Below are 20,886 nucleotides of genomic sequence, written 5' to 3'. Positions count from 1 at the left end.
TCAATGCAATCCCAATCAAAATTGCACCAGCATTCTTCTCGAAGTTAGAACAAGCAATCCTAAAATATGTATGGAACCACAAAAGACCCCAAATAGCCAAAGTAATATTGAAGAAGAAGACTGAAGAGGGAGGCATCACAATCCCAGACTTTAGCCTCTACTACAAAGCTGTAATCATCAAGACAGCATGGTATTGGCACAAAAAACAGACACATAGACCAAAGGAATAGAATAGAGACTCCAGAATTAGACCCACGAAAGTATGGCCAACTAATCTTTGACAAAGCAGGAAAGAATATCCAATGGAAAAAAAGACAGTCTCTTTAACAAATGGTACTGGGAGAACTGGACAGCAACATGCAGAAGAATGAAACTAGACCACTTCCTTACATCATTCACAAAAATAAACTCAAAATGGATAAAGGACCTGAATGTGAGACAGGAAACCATCAAAACCCTAGAGGAGAAAGCAAGAAAAAACCTCTCTGACCTCAGCCGCAGCCATTTCTTACTTGACACATCCCCAAAGGCAAGGGAATTAAAAGCAAAAATGATCTATTGAGACCTCATGAAGATAAAAAGCTTCTGCACTGCAAAGGAAACAATCAACAAAACTAAAAGGCAACCAACGGAATGGGAAAAGATATTTGCAAATGACAGATCAGACAAAGGGCTAGTATCCAAAATCTATAAAGAGCTCACCAAACTCCACACCCGAAAAACAAATAACCCAGTGAAGAAATGGGCAGAAAACATGAATAGACACTTCTCTAAAGAAGACATCCAGATGGCCAACAGGCACATGAAAAGATGTTCAACATCGCTCCTCATCAGGGAAATACAAATCAAAACCACACTCAGATATCACCTCACGCCAGTCACAGTGGCCAAAATGAATAAATCAGGAGACTATAGATGCTGGAGAGGATGTGGAGAAACGGGAACCCTCTTGCACTGTTGGTGGGAATGCAAACTGGTGCAGCCACTCTGGAAAACAGTGTGGAGTTTCCTCAAAAAATTAAAAATAGACCTACCCTATGGCCCAGCAATAGCATTGTTAGGAATTTACCCATGGGATACAGGAGTGCTGATGCATAAGGGCGCCTGTACCCCAATGTTTATAGCAGCACTTCAACAATAGCCAAATTATGGAAAGAGCCTAAATGTCCATCAACTGATGAATGGAAAAAGAAACTGTGGTTTATATACACAATGGAGTACTACGTGGCAATGAGAAAGAATGAAATATGGCCTTTTGTAGCAACGTGGATGGAACTGGAAAGTGTGATGCTAAGTGAAATAAGTCATACAGAGAAAGACAGATACCATATGTTTTCACTCTTATGTGGATCCTGAGAAACTTAACAGAAGACCGTGGTGGAGGGGAAGGGGGAAAAAAAAGTTAGAGAGGGAGGGAGCCAAACTATAAGAGACTCTTAAAAACTGAGAATAAACTGAGGGTTGATGGGGGGTGGGAGGGCAGGGAGGGTGGGTGATGGGCATTGAGGAGGGCACCTGCTGGGGATGAGCACTGGATGTTCTATCGAAACCAATTTGACAATAAATTTTAAAAAACAAAAATAAAAATAAAAAATAAAAATAAATAAAAAATAAAAACCTGAATATTAGAACTTTAAGATGCAGCTATGATAGTACTTAGAAGGAAATATATAAACTGAATGCATTAGAAAATAATCACTTTTAATTTTGTTGATTTTCTCCCATTCTGTCGGTTGACTTTTAGTTGTTGTTTTTTCAATGTTTATTTATTTTGAGAGAGAGAGAGAGAGCAGTGGAGGGGCAGAGAGTGAGGGAGACAGGCTCCACACTGTCAGTGCATAGACCAACATGGGGCTCATCACGGGGCTCGAACCCACAAACTATGAGATCATAACCCAAGCTGTAGTTGGATGCTCAACTGACTGAGCCACCCAAGTGCCCTACCTTTTAGTTTTGTTGATTGTCTCCTTTGCTGTGCAAAACTTTTTATCTTGATTAAGTTCCAATAGTTCATTTCTGCTTTTACTTCCCTTGCCTCTGGAGACATGTCTGGTAAGAAGTTGCTGGGGCCAAGTTCAAAGAGGTTGCTGCCTGTTTTCTCCTGAAGTATTTTGAGGGTTTCCTGTCTTATATTCAGGTTTTTCATCCATTTTGAATCTATTTGTGTGTGGTATAAGAAAGTGGTCCAGTTTCATTCTTCTGCATGTTTCTGTCCAGTTTTCCCAACACTATTTGCTGAAGAGGCTGTCTTTTTTCCACTGGATATTCTTTCCTGTTTGGTTGAAGATTAGTTGGCCATGAATTTGTGGGTCCATTTCTGGGTCTCTATTTTATTCCACTGCTCTGTGTTTCTGTTTTTGTGCCAGTACCATACTGTCTTGATGATTACAACTTTGTAATACAGCTTGAAGTCCAGAATTGTGATGCCTGCAGCTTTGTTTTTCTTTTCAACATTACTTTGGCTATTCGGGGTCTTTTCTGGTTCCAAACTAAATTTAGAATTATTTGTTCTAGTTCTGTGTAGAATGCTGGCGTTATTTTTCTAGGGATTGCATTGAATTTGTGTATCACTTTGGAGGGTTAGTATCCAAACTCTATGAAGAACTGATGAAACTCAACACCCAAAAAACAAATAATCCAGTGAAGAAATGGGCAAAAGACATGAATAGACACTTCTCCAAAGAAGATATGCAGATGGCCAACAGACACATGAAAAGATATTCAACATCACCCATTGAATGTGTATATCACTTTGGAGGTTAGTTTCCAAAATCTATGAAGAACTTATGAAACTCAACACCCAAAAAAACAAATCAAAACTACAATGAGAGGGGCGCCTGGGTGGTGCAGTCGGTTAAGCGTCCGACTTCAGCCAGGTCACGATCTCGCGGTCCGTGAGTTCGAGCCCCGCGTTGGGCTCTGGGCTGATGGCTCAGAGCCTGGAGCCTGTTTCCAATTCTGTGTCTCCCTCTCTCTCTGCCCCTCCCCCGTTCATGCTCTGTCTCTCTCTGTCCCAAAAATAAATAAACGTTGAAAAAAAAAATTTATAAAAAAACTACAATGAGATACCACCTTACACCTGTCAAAATGACTAAAATTAACAACTCAGGAAATAACAGATGTTGGCGAGGATGTGGAGAAAGGGAAACCCTTTTGTCTGTTGGTAGAAATGCAAACTAGTGCATCCACTCTGGAAAACAGTATGGATGTTCCCCAGAAAGTTAAAAATAGCACTACCCTATGAACCAGCAACTGCACTACTAGGTATTTATCCAAAGGATACAAAAATGCAGATTTGAAGGGGCACATGTGCCCCAATGTTTATAGCAATGCTATCACCAATAGCCAAATTGTGAAAAGAGCCCAAATGTCCATCAACTGATGAATGGATAAAGAAGATACAGTATATAATATATACACAATGGAATATTACTTGGCAATCAAAAAGAATGAAATCTTGCTATTTGCAACAATGTGGATGGAACTAGAATGTATTATGCTAAGCGAAATAAGTCAGTCAGTCAGAGAAAGACAAATATCATATGATTTCACTCATATGTGGAATTTAAGAAACAAAACAGATGAACATAAGGGATGGGAAGGAAAAATAAAATAAGATAAAAACACGGATGGAGGCAAGCCATAAGACTCCTAAATATAGAGAAACTGAGGGTTGATGGGGGGGAGATGGGTGGGAGATGGGCTAGATGGGTGATGGGTATTAAGAAGGGCACTTGCTGGAATGAGCACTAGCTGTTTTATGTAAGTGATGAATCACTAAATTCTACCCCTGAAACAAATACTACACTATATGTTAAATAACTTGAATCTAAATTTTTTTAAAAAAGGGAAAGAATGAATGGAAATTCATAAGCTAGATATTTATCTCAAGAGATTAGACAAAGAGAAGAAAAATAAAATTAAAGAAAGCAGAAGGAAAGAAATAATAAAGATACAGGGCAGCTAATGAAGAAGAACCAACAAAACTAAAAGTTTCTTTTTTAAAAGACTAACAAAATTGATAAAATTTAGGGCCCCTGGGTGGCTCAGTTGGTTAAGTGTCCGACTCCAGCTCAGGTCAAGTTTCTGACTTCAGCTCAGGTCATGATCTCACGGTTTGTGGGTTCAAGCCCCATGTTGGGCTCTGTGCTGGCAGCTCAGAGCTGAATCCTGCTTTGGATTCTGTGTCTCCCTCTCTCTCTGCTCCTCCACTGATTGTGCTCACTCTCTCTCTCTCTCTCTCAAAACATAAAATAAACATTTAAAATTTGATAAAATTATTATGAAATTAATCAGGAAAAGGAAGAAAGAACAAATAACAAATATCAGAAGTAAAAAAGAGAACAGCACTACTGACTCTGCACATGTAAACAAATAATAAGAGCATATTATTGACATCTTTTGCCAGTAAGTTTTGAAAATTTAAATGAAGTAGAAAAAAATCATAGAAAAACATATCAAACTGGCATCAAAAGCAATAGAAAACTCTAAAGTCCTATAACTGTTAAAGAAATTAAGTCAGTAATTTTTTAATTTTTTTTTTCAACGTTTATTTATTTTTGGGACAGAGAGAGACAGAGCATGAACGGGGGAGGGGCAGAGAGAGAGGGAGACACAGAATCGGAAACAGGCTCCAGGCTCTGAGCCATCAGCCCAGAGCCTGACGCGGGGCTTGAACTCACGGACCGCGAGATCGTGACCTGGCTGAAGTCGGACGCTTAACCAACTGCGCCACCCAGGCGCCCCTAAGTCAGTAATTTTTTAAAAAAGCCTGCCCACAAAGAAAATTCCAGGACTAGATGACTTTACTCTTAAGTTCTCCCAAACATACAAAGAATAAATAATTCCCATTTTACATAAACTCTTCCAAAGAATAGAAAAATAAGAAATATTGTCCAATTCATTTAATGTGGCTAGCATAATTTTGATACCAAAACCTGACAATGACAATATAAGAAAGATTATTACAAAAAAAAAAAAAAAAAAAAGATGTGTCAGTACTGGTTTAATAATTGTAATAACTGTATCATGCTGATGCAAGATTTTAATAATAGGTAAAATTGTGGATGGTGGCAAGGGTGAATGGAAACTCTACTTTCTGTTCAATTCCTCTGAAAACCAAAGTTTATTATTTAAAAATTTTTAACTGTGAGAAAAAAAAGAAAAGAAAAATACATTACAGACCAAACTCACTTATGACCAGAGAGATGCAAAAATTCTAATAGAATATCCATAAATCTAATCTAGCAACATGTAAAAATAATAATAGATCATGGTTAAGGTGTATTTATCCTAGAAATTCATGGCTGGTTTAATATTCAAAAATTAAGTAATGTAATTCACCACATTAACAAATTAGAGAAAAATAATATGATCATCTCAATAGATGCAGATCAAAGCACTTAATAAAATTTAACACTCACTTATGATTTAACCAAATAAAACTCTTAGCAAACAAGGAACAGGAGGAAATATTTTTAATCTGATAAAGGATATTTACAAAACATACAGCAAATATCACACTTAATTTAAATGCTAAAATTTTTCCTTTGGAAATCAGGAACAGGACAAGGCAGACTGTATCGCTGTTTCTTCTTGTTGTTTTTTTGTTTTTGTTCTTGTTTTTGTTTTTTGTTTTGTTTTGTGAGAGAGAGAAAGAGAGGGGGAGGAGCAGAGGAAGACAGAGAATCCTCAGCAGCCTTCAGCTCCACACCCAGTGCAGAGCCTGACTCCGGGCCTCACAACCATAAGATCATGACCTAAGCCAAAATCAAGAGTCAGACACTTAACCAACTAAGCCACCTAAGTACCCGGCTATCACTGTTTCTAATCAACATTGTAGGGGAGGACCCATTCAGGAAGAAATTTAAAAAATTAAAAATAAGAAACTAAAGTAGAGAAAAAAAACTATCATTATTTACAGATGATAATGATTTTATACAAAACCCAAATAAACTGTTATAATTTAGACCAAGAAGGTTTAGTAAAGTCACTGAATATTAATTCAATGTCCAAAAACTCTATTTCTTCTCTATACCAGCAACAAATGAAAAACCTAAGTTTATAAAAGACATCATTTACAATAGCATTAAACATTACCAATTACTTAGGAATAAATCTAATGAAAGATTTCTAAGACCTTTATAAAGAAAATCTTAGAGGGGTGCCTGGGTGGCTCAGTCGATTAAGCATCTGCCTTCTGCTCAGATCATGATCTTGTAGTTCAAGTCCCATATCGGGCTCTCTGCTGTCAGCGCAAAGCCTGCTTTGGATCCTCTGTCCCTTCTCTCTCTGCCCCTCCCTTGCTTGTGTGCTCTCTCTCTAAAAAATAAATAAACATTCCCAAAAAACATCATAAGACTTTGTTCAGAACACTTAAGACAACTTAAGTAATGGAGAAGAATACTATATTCAACTATTGGAACACTCAATAGTAAAACTATGTAACTTCTTCCCCAAATTTATTTGTAGATTCATGCAATCTTATCAAAATCACAAGCTTTTATGGTACTTGACAAACTACTTCTAAAATTTATATTGATGCAAAAGGCCAAAAGCAATCAAGGCGCTTGTATTAGTTTCCTGGAGATGCTCTATGTAACAAAGTACCACACACTGGGTGACTTAAAATAACAAATTTATTGTCTCATATTTCAGGTGGCGAAAATTCTAAAATCCGGGTGTTACAGGATTCCTTTGAAACCTGTACAGAGAATCCTTCCTTGTGTCTTCCTATCTTCCAGCGGTTTCCTGAAAATCTTCAGCTTTTCTTGGTTTGCAGCTGCATAACTCCAATCTCTGCCTTCATGGTCACATAGCCTTCTCCCTGTGCCTCTGTCTTTATATGGCCAGCATATTATAAGAATACCCATTATATTAGAATAAGGGCTCACCTGGGGCGCTTAGGTAGCTCAGCAGGTTGAGCATCAGACTCTTGATTTCAGCTGAGGTTATGATCTCACAGTTCATGAGACTGAGCCCCACATCATTCTCTCTCCCTCTCTCTCTCTGCCTCTCACCACTCCCTTGCATGAGCATGAGTGCAAACACTTTGTTTCTCTCCCTCTCAAAAAAAAAAAAAAAAGATGAATAAATATTAAAAAAAAAAAAAAAATGAGGGCTCACCCTACTCCAATATGACCACATCTTAATGAATTACTACTGTAATCACCCTATTTCCAAAAAAAAAAAAGTCATATTCTGAAGTTTTAGAGATGTCAGTATATCTTTTGGGGGAAGGACACAATTCAGCTCATAACAGTACTTTTGAAGAGAAAACATCCAGAAGAAAATTTGTTCTACTGGACAACAAGACATATTACAAAGCTATAGTAATCAGAACATTATGGTATTGGCACAGGGACAGAAAAGTAGATGAAAAATAGAGCAGGAGATCTGAGAAACACCATAGAAATAGGTTTGTGTGACACCTGGCTTGTGACAGAGATGGCACTGCAGAGCAGTGAGGATGGAATGAACATTCCAAAAGATGATACTGGGACAATGAAAAAAATGAAACTGGACTCTTATATCATGCACAAAACTGAAATCCAGCAAATTTTAGAAAATACAGGATTATTTCTTCTTGACTTTGGACAAGGGAAGGATTTTTTTTTTTTTTTGAGAGACAGAGAGTGCAAGCAGGGGAGAGAGAGAAAAAGGGAGAGAGATTCCAAAGCAGGCTCCATGCTCAGTGTGGAGCCCAACATGGGACTCAATCCCACAACCTGGGATAATGACCTGAGCTAAAATCAAGAGTATAATGCTCAACTGACTGAGTTACCCAGGCACTCCAGGAAGGATTTTCTAAACAAGCGCAAAAAGTACTCATATTAGAAAAAATGACTGATGAATTAAAATTAAGAACTGCTTATAAACAACAACATAGAGTGTAAAGAACTCTCAGAATAGGAAAAGATATTTGGAATGCATATAACTAAAAAGGAATTATTATCCAGAATATAAGTTACTGCTACAAATAACAAGGAAAAAGTACACAGGAATAAAAACAGGGAAAAGATTTGAATATCCAATATCCAGTTGCTAAACTGTGCTCAGGTCATGATCCAGGGTTGTGGGAGAGTACCCTGTGTCAGGCTCCACGCTGAGTGTGGAGCCTACTTAAGATTCTCTCTCTCCCTCTCCCTCTCCCTCTGCTCCTCCCTCATGTTCTCTCACTCTCTCTCTCAAAAATAAATAGATAGATTAATTAATTAAAACATTTTTAATGAAGAAAAAGATGCTAAGATCAAATTGATCAAATCTTTGAGGAAACACTAAAGTTATAGAAGAAAGATGAGACAAATAATTGCTGGCAGAAAGGTGGGGAAAACAGAAAACATAATGTAAAGAAGCCAAAGGAAGAAAGATTTTCAGTATTTTTCCAGCAGTGGTTTGGAGGACTGAGAGAAAGTGATTGTGCTCAGTGATGGAAAAATTTTTAGTCACCTTAAACAGAGTGGCTTCAGCAGATTGTTGAAGGCAGAAGTCAGGCTACAAACAGTTTTGGAATTTCTGGATCACCCTAATGCAGAGAAAGTGAATACGGTCCTTTCAAGACTTTTGGTAGTAAAAGGGAAATAACATGAATAGTAAATCAAAAGAACAGGGCCTTTTTCCAGATAAAGAAGAGTACTATGATTTCAGACAAATAGACTACAATGAGGAAATATTAAAGATGCAAGATGGTGTTCAGAGTAGAGGGAACAATGTCCTGAGAGACAGAACACAAGTGCAGGAGCTAGTCTTTGAAAGGAGGAAGAACACACCCTGTTTGAGGCAGAAGGATCTTCGATAGCAAAGTGTACAATATTAAAAACTCAGAGACCAAAACATTAATAAAAGAAAACTCTGTGCACTGTTGATGGAAATGTAAATTGGTGCAGCCACTATGGAAAACAGTGTAGAGATTCCTCAAAAAATTAAAAATGGAACTATGTGGTCCAGCAATTCCACTTCTGGGTATTTATCCAAAGAAAATGGAAAAACTAACTCAAAAAGATACACGCACCTTCATGTTCATTGCAGCATTATTTTCAAAAGCCAAGACATGGGAACAACATAAGTATTTATTAACAGATGAATGGATAAAGAAAATATAGAGGGGCACCTGGGTGGTTTAGTCAGTTGAGCCTCACAGTTCATGAGTCCAAGCCCCACATTGGGTTCACTGCTCTCAGTGCAGAGCCCACTTTGGATCCTCTGTCCCCCTTTCTCTCTGCCCCTCCCTCGCTCATAGTCTCTCTCTCTAAAAAAATAGAAACATTAAAAGAAAAAAATAAAAGAAAATATGATGTAGATATATAGATACATCTAGATAGATAGAAGGATAAATATATGTAGAGAGAGAATGACATATTATTCAGCCATAAAAAATAAAACCTTGCCATTTGTGACAACATGGATAGACCTTAAGGGCATTACTCTAAGTGAAATAAGTCACCTATTAAGTCATACAAAGACAAATACAGATGTTCTCACTTATATGTAGAATCTTAAAAAAAAAAAAAAAAAAGACAAAGAAAAAAGCAACCCAGCTTATGGATACAGAAAACAGATTGCTTGTTACCAGAGGCAAGGAAGAGGTGGGAAAGGGGAAATGGCAGTCAGAGAAATGAGTGAAGGAAGTCAAAAGGTACAAACTTCCAGTTATAAAATAAATCAGTAATGAGAAATGTAATGTACAGCATCGTGACTACGGTTAATAATACTATATTGCATAATTGAAAGTTGCTAAAAGAGTAGATCTTTTTTAAAAAAGAAAGTATTTTTACTTTTAATGTTATAATGGAGTCTTATAATGGAGTCCAATCATTAATAGAATTGATTCCCCAAACAAAGAATACAGCAGGTATTGAAGGGAAAAAAAAATGCAAGGTTACCAAGGTAACAGGAATTCTGTTGATGGCGGGCAAAAGCAGTCATTTCCTCATATGGTTACCATATGGGCAAGGATCACCACCTACTACATATAGATGGCAGAAGTTGGAGATGAATTATTTTTTTCATCAGGGACTTCTCAGTAAAGACTCAGAACATCTTCATTACTTAGGGGCTTGTGTTACACAAAGTGTTGTTGCCTTGGTTCTGTTTTTACTGTGGTTCATGATGTGCTATTTTTGTTGTTCTCAGAATTACAGTCATCTGCAGTCAATGAGTGTGATAAAGTGTAGACCTTGAGGAAAATGCAAAATGTTTGAGCTGGACAGTGTAGGAAACATGAGAGGGAGTCAGTTGTAGACTGCATTCCAAATATTCCAAAATATCAAAGAGGGTGAAAACAGGAAACTCATCTAATCCACCGTCATCATTACATCTGGGAGTGGGGGGATGGGAATGAGGCCTAGAGAAATGGCTTAAAGAAAAGCAAAGTTTGGAACACAGGACCATCAACCCATAGTCCAGTGTTCTTTATGCCTTACCATATTGCCATGTAAAATCAAAGTTTTTTTGAGCCCAATTCCTTCTTTTTTGAGTTATGTTAATGTGCACATAGGAATGGAATCCTAGCATTAACAGTAAAATTATCAGTTCCCATACTTTCAGATGCATGGTAGGTGTCTTTGATTATCCTTATTCTGGTCTTTGCCAAACTCTCTGGTCTAGGAGAGACCAGAGAATATTTAAGCACACGATATTTCTTTTTTAAATTCCAAAAATAAATTGTAAGTACTATAGGGATAAATTTAGAATAAAAAGTTATCCAATAGTATAGGATTTTGTATAAAACTGGTATTTAAAAAAAATTTCCAATAGCTTCCTAATTTCTAAATTTAATCAAGAGCTCACTTTGAGATAAATTAACCCGAGGAACTATTAAAATAAATGTACTTATTTAATCACAAAATGTATTAAAATATTGAAAATTTCTAAATCTCTTACTAATTAATATCAAATCATATTATTAAGCTGTCCTGGAAATTACAAAAAGTTTAAGTACAGCTTGAGGACAAGAATAAAAGGGTAGGGAAACACTTCATTAATCTTATTAATCTTACATTTTAATCATCCCAAAGATTAGTAAAATGTTGATGTGTATAAAATAGCCAAATGAAGCTAATCAATTTATGTAAAAATGAGAAAGCCATGGAAAATGTCTTTCTATAAAACTGTGGTACTACTTTTTAAATGATCAGTTTCTGTTTTTAATTATCTTCTAATTTGCAGAATAGCAATCTGACTATATACTCTAGGAAAAATCATAATTAGATAAGGCTCATTTTCTTAAAGTTATCCATGTTAGATCTGAATGTGAAGAGTTGTCAAAAACAATCTCAAGGCAGCTGTTTCCAATTATGCTTATTTTGACAACTGAAAATGAGTAAACAAACCAAAAATAGTTTAATATTTTGACCAATGCAGCTCCTCAATACTAAACAAAATTATGCTTTATATTGGTATAAAATTTAAAAAGCACATTTTAGTGCTTAAACAGGAAGGAATTATTTTCTTAAGTTCTGCAAAAGTTAATTATTATACAAATTCAGGTAGATGATATACAAAGCATATTTTCATAAACAAAAGAATTCCAAAGAAATCATGCCTCATCAGTAAATGAGATACTCAAATCCACTCAACACAAGCAATTATAAAAGGTTTCCACCATATGTGATTTTTGAGGGATGAGTCAAGTATAATGTCAATATCAATAATAATATAAATACGACTTGGATCTCCTAAATATTCTCCATCCTGCAAAAGTAGATTCGTACCTACCTTCATTCTTTAAAAAACAAAAAAAGCACTTTTATAGGAATTTTAACTGTTTGGAAGGAATATTTTTTCATATATGGAAACAAAGTATAAATAATACTGATGAGGCAGAAAAGGAAAAAGAGAAGAAATGTGAATAAGAGTTGTCAAGCATACAAAAGTCCTAGAATAATACAATGAAAACAGTATAGGAATCCGGGTTGTCCTCATCTAGACTGCTATGAAATATTGGGGACACCATTTAATCTTTGTATTTTTTGGCCAAACATCTTTTTTTTAATGCTTATTTATTTTAGAGAGATTGAGAGAGAGACAGAGAGAGAGAGAATGAGCAGGGGAAGGACAGAGAGAGAGGGAGATAGAGTCCGAAGCAGACTCCAGGCTCTGAGCTCTCAGCACACAGCCTGACACAGGGCTCAAACCCATGAACTGTGAGATTATGACCTGAGCCAAAATCAGACACTTAAACTACTGAGCCACCCAGGCACCCCTGGCCAAATATCTTTAGAATAAGGACCCATTCTTCCTTCATTACAAATCTGCATTTTTCTTTGAAGCTTGCATTAAGACCCTTTTATGGAAGTAATAGGGACTTTTCTCAATAGAAAACAAGTGAAGATTCCAAGGCAGCTTTGACCTTATGCATAAAATCCTGTAAAACACTAGAAGGTCTGCCCACTCCCAGATACCTATCCAGTTATCCTGACATCATCTGAAATTTCCACTAATTTGTTATGTAAGTAGAGTTTATTTGGGGATAAGGAATTAATTCTAAAACATTCCTATTGTAAAAGTGTAAAATGTTATATTGATGCTAATATTTTTCCAACCGTCTACCTTCCTGTACATGTCTAGGAACAGGTGTGTATAAGGGAAGTAGACACAATTATTTCAGGTCAATGAATCCCATCCTTCCTCTGGATGGTAACAACGAAGAAAAGATCCAGAGCATGAGATATTGTCTAAAAGCAAGCTTGTGAGGGCTCTGAGGGTGAGGTCCTTAAACACAGCCATATGGGAACAGCCATGTTGTACCAGACACTTGGGGGCAGTAGGAAAACCAAAGAACAACATTTTCCTATTTCACCATTTGATCTCCTAAATACCTTCTGTTGCCAGAAGTATTCACAGTATAATAGCATGTTGAATGTACCAGAAGAAAGCAACAAGGTACAGTACTGTTAAGATTTATGTGTTTCCACATTTGGTAAAATGGGCTGTTTCTTCATATATCTGTGCCTTGTTTTCTACCTTTGAGTTTGAGTTCTGCTTATCCCAAACTCCTTATCTGCAGGCCAGGCATAAAACACAAGACCAGTCAGGACCATTCTACCTTAACATTAAACAATTAAGGCTAGAGAGCAGGAGGGAGAAGCAGGGAATAACCATCCTTATATATTTCGAAAACGAAATACCATGACTTTCCATATTGGAAATGTCAAGCCATCCCATGGACTAACATTAGGATCAAAACCAGATGATTATCCTGTTTTTCCTAAGAAAAAATTACACCCTACTTCATTTAAAAACCAGAATCTAATTTTTATCTTGGAAAAAAAAAAAAACAGCTCTTTAAAGTAAATATTTCCCCAAAAGAAAATCAGCTAATTTACTTGGGTGGAGGAGAGGAGAGGGGAGAGATAGAAGAGGAAAGAGAAATGAATTGAGGTTTGTGTGAGGCATAAGTAATTTGAACTCCGGACATGAACATGGATCTTTACGATTAGTAATTGTTCTGCTATTCCGGGGGAGAGCAGAGACGAAGCTAGGGTTGAAAACAATTCAGGATTGACCAGAGATGAAAGCACTAATTCCAGTGCGGGTGGGGGATAGGATTCAAAATGCTGGAAAGCTTTGTTTTCCTCACCCTGTGTCTTGGAACCGCCAGATCAGAAGTTGGCAACTCTATATTAAACATCATAACAGCTGGGATGAGGAAACTCTTCACAGAAGGGCCACCCCAAAAGTCAGGAATGAAAAAATGCTAGAGGAATAAACACAACAAAATCCCTAAGGAAAATATATCTGGCCACTGGGTGGGTATTAGCCTTGTGTCATACTTGGTATGCACTGGAATTTTCTTCCTTTAAAATAAAGACTACTTTCCTTTCAGAAAGTTGCCTGATTTTTAGGTATTCACCCATCTTTCACAAAGAACTTCAATTCTAAGTAGATAGTGTTCATAAGGCTTTATTTTTAGGGGAAATATGAGCACAATCCCTTAATCTAGAGTTTGAAAACATTACTTATAAGAGCCATTGGACAAGAAAAAAGAGGAAATGTTGAACAATTTCTCCTTTTGGAAGAAACAGGTTGATTTTCTACAATGTCATTTACCCTGAAGGGCATATAAGACTATAGTCAAGTCCTAGGATGCCTCTTAGTAGAAGTACAATAATTACCCTACCTTCATTCTGTATCTTTTCTATGTTTCAGTCTACTTAAACTCCTTTCCCTGGTGCCTCAGCATCCAAAACTCTGTCATGGTTCCCCCAAAATGATAGCTTTTTTTTACCACAAAAAAGCTATTTCACACAAGAGAAGTTATGCACTAAACTTGGCCCTAAATGTTCATACCTTTGCTTTCACTTTATTTACTGACTCTCTTCCCATCCTCTCATGACCTCTTATGCCCATCATCTGGTGTGAAAACCCAGCATTTAAAAACTACAAGGTGAGAACGTATCCCATGAGCAGGCAGTCAGAAGACTCTGGAAAATAATGTTGAAACACGATCAAAGTCAAGGGCAGAAAGAGTATCCAAATAGACAACAAAAGATTCAGTTCCTTAACAGAGCTTTTTAACATTAAAGAGAAATCCAGAAAAACAAAGCTTTCATAATATAACTTGTGCCCTCCCCCTCACTGAACAATGAATTTTCTAAGTATACATCAGAGAAAATACTAGAACGTATTGACTTTGGGTAGCAACATGGGTAGATATATTTTCTTCTCTAGACTAAGGAAGGAATAGATTTCAAGTGTAATACATGAGATTTGTGTTAGACTTTTTTTTCTAACTAACTTTAGGGGAATAAGTTACTGGAATACAGCCCCAGAAGACCTCCTCTGGAAACTTTCAGAATAAGTTAGTTATTGGACAGAGGTTCCTGGAAAAACTAGGTGAGAGCTTCTTTAAGCCAGGGACAGGCTAGATAGAGTAATGTATGTGAACACTGGCTTGGCAGTCAAGTGTATTCTGGGTGTGAATTCTGCTTCTACCAGTTATCATATTGGTGATCTCAGGCAAGTTACTTAGCCTTTAAAAGCCCCAGTTTCTGAGCTATAAAAGTGAAGGTAATACCACTTCAATTCACTACAACTTCAACAGGGTTGCTATAAGAATCAAATGAAGTAAGTAAGTACTGGCACATGGAATACAAATAGTGATAATAATAGTAATAATAGGGGCTCCTGGGTGGCTCAACTGATGAAGCGTCCAACTCTTGATTTCAGTTCAGGTCATGATCTCACGGTTGCAGGATTGAGCTAAGATTCTCTTTCCCTCTCTCTCTATTCCTGTTCCCATGAATACTACTACAGCGCCTCCTCCTCTCTCTCTCTCTCTCTCTCTCTCTCTTTCTCCTTTTCAAAATAATAATAATAATAATAATAGTAATAATAGCTAAAGTGTATCTAGTGATTACCAAGTGCCAAGCACTATTACCCACTATGCAACTTATTACTGCTACTACCATACATATTTATCAATATATCCCCAGTACCTAGCACAATGCCTAGCATAATAGGCATTCAGTAGCTATTTCTTGTATTGAATTAAATTTCTCAGCATTACTTAGACTCAGTTAGGCAAGAAGTGAACAGTCCAGTCAACCAAATGAATTATCTCTCAAAAAGCATGACTGTTATTTTTTTTTATTGAATTTACTTGTTTTCTTTTTTAATTTTAGTAAACTAAATGGAAATTTGGGTAGCTTATACCCTAATATTCATGAATGGCAGCAGAAGATAAAACTACAGGCTAATTTTGCTTATAAACACAGGCATAAATATCCTCAATCATGAGTGGCCTTGAATACATGACATGTAGCATTTTGTCATTTTATTGAGAAGCAGATTTGAACCACACACAAGAGAAGACCAATATATGAGGACCAGTCATAAAGATATGCTTGGTGTGTGCACTGGAGGAGGGCCCACTGAGAAGGCAGCTTTGCCCTTCTCTAGATCATTATCTTTGTAGTAAGTCATAAAGTTGTGGAGGGAAAGGCTTCTTTGTGGAATAATAGGCCCCCACAACCAGCCTATAGTAGTATTCATGAATTTGGGAATTCTAAAAGGAATTGGGACAAATTCCTAGTAGATGTGAAGGATATATCATAAAGAATGTGGTAACTGTGAGAATTATAATCAGATCATGTAAAAGCTACCCAGTTGGAAGACCAAATAAATTCTCAGAAATTCAGCAATAAATGCTGTTGCAAGGGGCACCTGGGTGGCTCAGTCGGTTAAGCATGCAACTTCGGCTCAGGTCATGATTTCACAGTTCAAGAGTTCAAGCCCTGTGTCAGGCTCTGTGCTGACAGCTCAGAGCCTGGAGCCTGCTTTGGATTCTGTGTCTCCCTCTCTCTCTGCCCCTCCCCCACTCATGCTCTGTGTCCTCTCTCACTCTCTCAAAAATAAATAAACATAAAAAAATGCTGATGCAAACTTACAAAATTCAGTTAATCTTTACCTTATTTTTCTAAGTATGATATGTTCATGATTTCCTGTTTAATTATCTTAAGATACTTTTTAAAAAAAGCTTTTAGGGGCGCCTGGGTGGCGCAGTCGGTTAAGCGCCCGACCTCAGCCAGGTCACGATCTCGCGGTCCGTGAGTTCGAGCCCCGCGTCGGACTCTGGGCTAATGGCTCAGAGCCTGGAGCCTGCTTCCGATTCTGTGTCTCCCTCTCTCTCTGCCCCTCCCCCGTTCATGCTCTGTCTCTCTCTGTCCCAAAAATAAATAAATGTTGAAAAAAAAATTAAAAAAAAAAAGCTTTTAGAACATTTTCACATTTTCTAAAATATTACAAGCAATCAAATGTCAAGCCTACCATAATAAAATGTACATGCAGAAAATATGAAATTGCTTTGCATTGTAACATTAACTTAACCACATTACAGAGTAAATATTATGTTCTTTTAACATCATAAGAGTAAACTAATGGCTCAGAAACAACATGTGTGATCTGACTAAATTAGTGTTACTATGGAAACTTGATATTTTCAATTTCCCAACCCTTAAGGTCGATTTCAACACTGCAGTATGCTGTGTTTTCCATTTTGCTGCTATAGTTCAGTACAATAGAAAAGCATGCTGCAAATCAAAGTTATTAAGGACTCTAAACTAAAACTGGGAAATAAAAGTAGGAAAAACTATATTCTTCTTTCAAAAAGTTCAGTCATATGTCATCTATGGTTCATTCCATAACCCAAGTCCTCATCTGGCTTGTCTTTATTTTTCCCAACAGTTCGCTGGCAGATTCACAAACTCAAAATAAATAGTATTTTTCCACTATCTAATTCTGAATTTGGCAGGGAAACTCAATGATGAATCTATTCCTACCTCAAAAAATGTTTTCTTTTATACATTTCACTCACTCATACTCACTCAAGGCTGTAGACCAGAGAAATAACAACTTTATTGTGTTGTGTGTGTGTGTTGGGGTTGGGAGGGAGGTTCTATCATCTGTTTCTTAGGAATAAGTCAAAATACAAACCCAATCCTAATAATCTGAAGTTTGGAATAGGAATAATCCATTTTTCCACCACTTCCCTTCTTGGATTCCTTCCAGACCATCTGAAGAGAAATCTCACAGGCTTTATCACTATGAAGAGGATATTCCTTAATGTCCTGAATTAGTAAAGACCCCTCACAATGGCAGGTGACACTGCGTACTCACAGCCTCACTTACCCCCAGCTTGATTCTTTAAAATACAAATGCTTCACAGTCTACACAAACTTTTAACCAGCTAACTGCATTGGGCTTACAGTAGTAAAATAATGTAAACAGTAATTTTTAGGGGTGCCTGGCTGGCTCAGTTGGTGGGGCATGCAGCTCTTCATCTTGGGGTTATGAGTTCAAGTCCCACATTAGGTATAGAGATTATTCAAAAATAAAATCTTTAAAAAACAAAACAGTAATTTTTTTATTTACTTCACCATGCACAAATAAAGGGTTATTTTTATCTAAAAAGCTTCCCCTACTAATTTTTTTCTTACTTTTTCAAGTTAAACTTAGTCCCAATCACTCTCTACCTACCAATTCTACCTTTCTATCATAAAACAGTCTTAAAAGCTCATTCATTCTAATTTGGAATCAATGCCAGGGAAGTGACACAACGTGAACCACCCTGTTTGTTTCATGTAGGTGCCTAGAAACAACTTACAGTTTCTATTTGGAAAGAGACAAACCTGGGTTATACATGGATTTTTACTGTGGAATCTGTTAACATTTCTTTTGCAAGCATCACCTTCAGTTTATGTGAGGAAACTTGTCCCCAGGGCATTATTTTAAGGAGTTTGTGAATTTATACTGCATAATGCCTCCAAATTAATTTTACCAAAGCAATTTTGACCATTTCACTACCCTACTCAAAAATGCTCAATGATCCTCTTTCTTTCTACATTGCCTACAGGCTAAAGTTCTAAAAGGCTCTCAACAATCTGGCAGCAATTAGTTCCTGGGACCTCACTTCCTATCCTCCCTACACAGACTCTCTCTTCTAACCAGGGCAAGGAGCTTAAAATTCCTGTCCAGTGGATTATGATGTGTGCTGTGGACCAGGGAAAGCTATGTATTGTATTCTAGCCTCTCTTTTTCCAATGAAAGTTTTATTGAAGTTATCCTGTTCTTTCTCCACAATTCCATATTGGTTGTGTTACAAGTGGACCCCTTAGATAATAACTGTGAAGAATGGTATCCATACCTGATAGAGATAGACAACCCCCAGAGAAGCTGGACTTGGAGCTTGAATTGAACTTTGGATTGTCTCCCTTTAGACAGAGGCTGTAAATGCATGTTAACAGTGTATGGGTAGGGAGGAAGATATCTATGGATGCTGAGAGTAGCCAGAGGCAGACTGTAGAGGACGCTGTGGATGCCTCCCAAACATATCACCCACTCCTTTCGTGGAGCAACCATGCTGTTTGGCAGCAAAACACATCTCCCACTACAGGTGGACCTTAATCTGTCTAAGCCAATCATTGTCATCCTGTATTCCTTGAAACTAACATTGGCTCATAACCCAAACCTAAGTCACTCAGTAGCTGTTATTCACCTGGCCACTGTAATTGGCTTAAGGATGGTACAATCAGAGCAAATCTGAGAAGTTTTGTTCAGTGGCTAAAAGAGGCAAGTCTCTTCTCCTGGATATGAACGAGGAATCGTATAAGCCAGATGTAGTAATCAGACTTTAAGGTGGCCCCTAATGATTCTAGCCTCCTGATATTCACATTTTTTAATAATACCCCTTTCACAGTGTCCCTGAATTGGTCTGTATGACCAATAGAGTGGGGAAGAAATGATGGTATGTCATTTCAGAGATTACATTATAACATACAGGGTTCTCTCTCCTCCTTTTCCCTCTCCTTACCCCTTTCTCTCTCTCATCACTTGCTCTCTGGAAAGCCAACTGCTATAACATGAGAAACCCATACACAGGCCCATCTAATAAGGAACTGAAGCCTCCAGCCAACAGCCAAATGAGTGAATTTGCAAGTAGATTCTCCAGCCCCAGTGAAGCCTCAGATGACTGACCACAGCCTGGCTGACATCTTAACTCCTGCCTTGTGAGAGACTCTGAGATAGAGCCACTCAGCTAAGCCATGCCTAGATACCTGTTGCACAGAAATTGTGAGATAAGAAATGTTGACTGCTTAATTCACAAATTTTGAAGTGATCATTATGCAACAATAGTTAACTTATACACTTGAGGAATCATCTTGCAACCAACAAGAACACCAAGCTGATAATAAAGAGAAGGCTATGAGAACAGTGGAGAAATGGAGCTACAGCCCTAATTAATGCACCCTACAGCCCCCTTTACCTCTAGTTCTCTTTAGCTACATAAGCCAATAAATAAATGTCCTTTATTTTTTTAAGCCAATTTGCATTAGGTTTCCAATATTTGCAAAGAAAAGTTGGCTAATGAAGAATTTGTTTGAGGGGACTCAATACCTTCCAGTGCGACCTCCAAACCACCCTGATCTCTGCCCATTTCCTCATACAGCAGCCCTTTGTCTCTGCCCACTTACTCTTACCCATTCTTCGTGGCATTGCTCAAATCTCACCTTTTCTGATCTGATGACCACTGCAAGAAGGTATCCAGGTCATCTCAATTCAGATAGTACTTTTGCTGTCACTTCTGTTCGTTTAGCACTTGTCATACACTCTCTTATCTTTGATGAGTATATGTTTATCTAGATCGTAACCTCATTGAAAGTAGGAACCATTTTTATGCGCTTTTAATTGCCATAATTCTCATGATAGTAGACACTTGTTAAATATTGTTTGATTCACTCTATCAGTCAGGATTTCTTATGCAAAAGTGAACTACCTGACTTGGAATCAAAGATCTTCATTCTGGCAGGTCAGATGCCAAGATACCTGCTGTAGGAAAAGGAATAATCAGAAGAAAGGAGGGGGTTGTCTTTTTACTGGTCCAAATTTTCTCAATTCCATTCCTTTTGAGCATACAATAATGAAGGATTTTAAAGATTCTACTTGATTCCTGACAATATCATCTCATAAAACTTTCTGTGTATTTGAAAAGGATACATAGCTCTCCAGGTAAGCCATGACTATTACATATATTTTTGTAGCAAATGTAATAGCCATTCTAAACAGCCTGAATTCAGAGTACAACTTCCAACTACTAACAACATTCTGGGACAGCTCCTACAGTTTTGAAACGACTATGTTAAAGAAATCCAGTCCAGGGGCGCCTGGGTGGCGCAGTCGGTTAAGCGTCCGACTTCAGCCAGGTCACGATCTCGCGGTCCGTGAGTTCGAGCCCCGCGTCGGGCTCTGGGCTGATGGCTCAGAGCCTGGAGCCTGTTTCCGATGCTGTGTCTCCCTCTCTCTCTGCCCCTCCCCCGTTCATGCTCTGTCTCTCTCTGTCCCAAAAATAAATAAACGTTGAAAAAAAAATTAAAAAAAAAAAAAAAAAAG

The sequence above is a fragment of the Lynx canadensis genome, chromosome A3, assembly GCF_007474595.2.
Source record: "Lynx canadensis isolate LIC74 chromosome A3, mLynCan4.pri.v2, whole genome shotgun sequence".
Lineage (NCBI taxonomy): Eukaryota > Metazoa > Chordata > Mammalia > Carnivora > Felidae > Lynx > Lynx canadensis.
The sequence above is the reverse complement of the archived record's forward strand: the minus strand, read 5'-3'. Positions refer to the sequence as shown.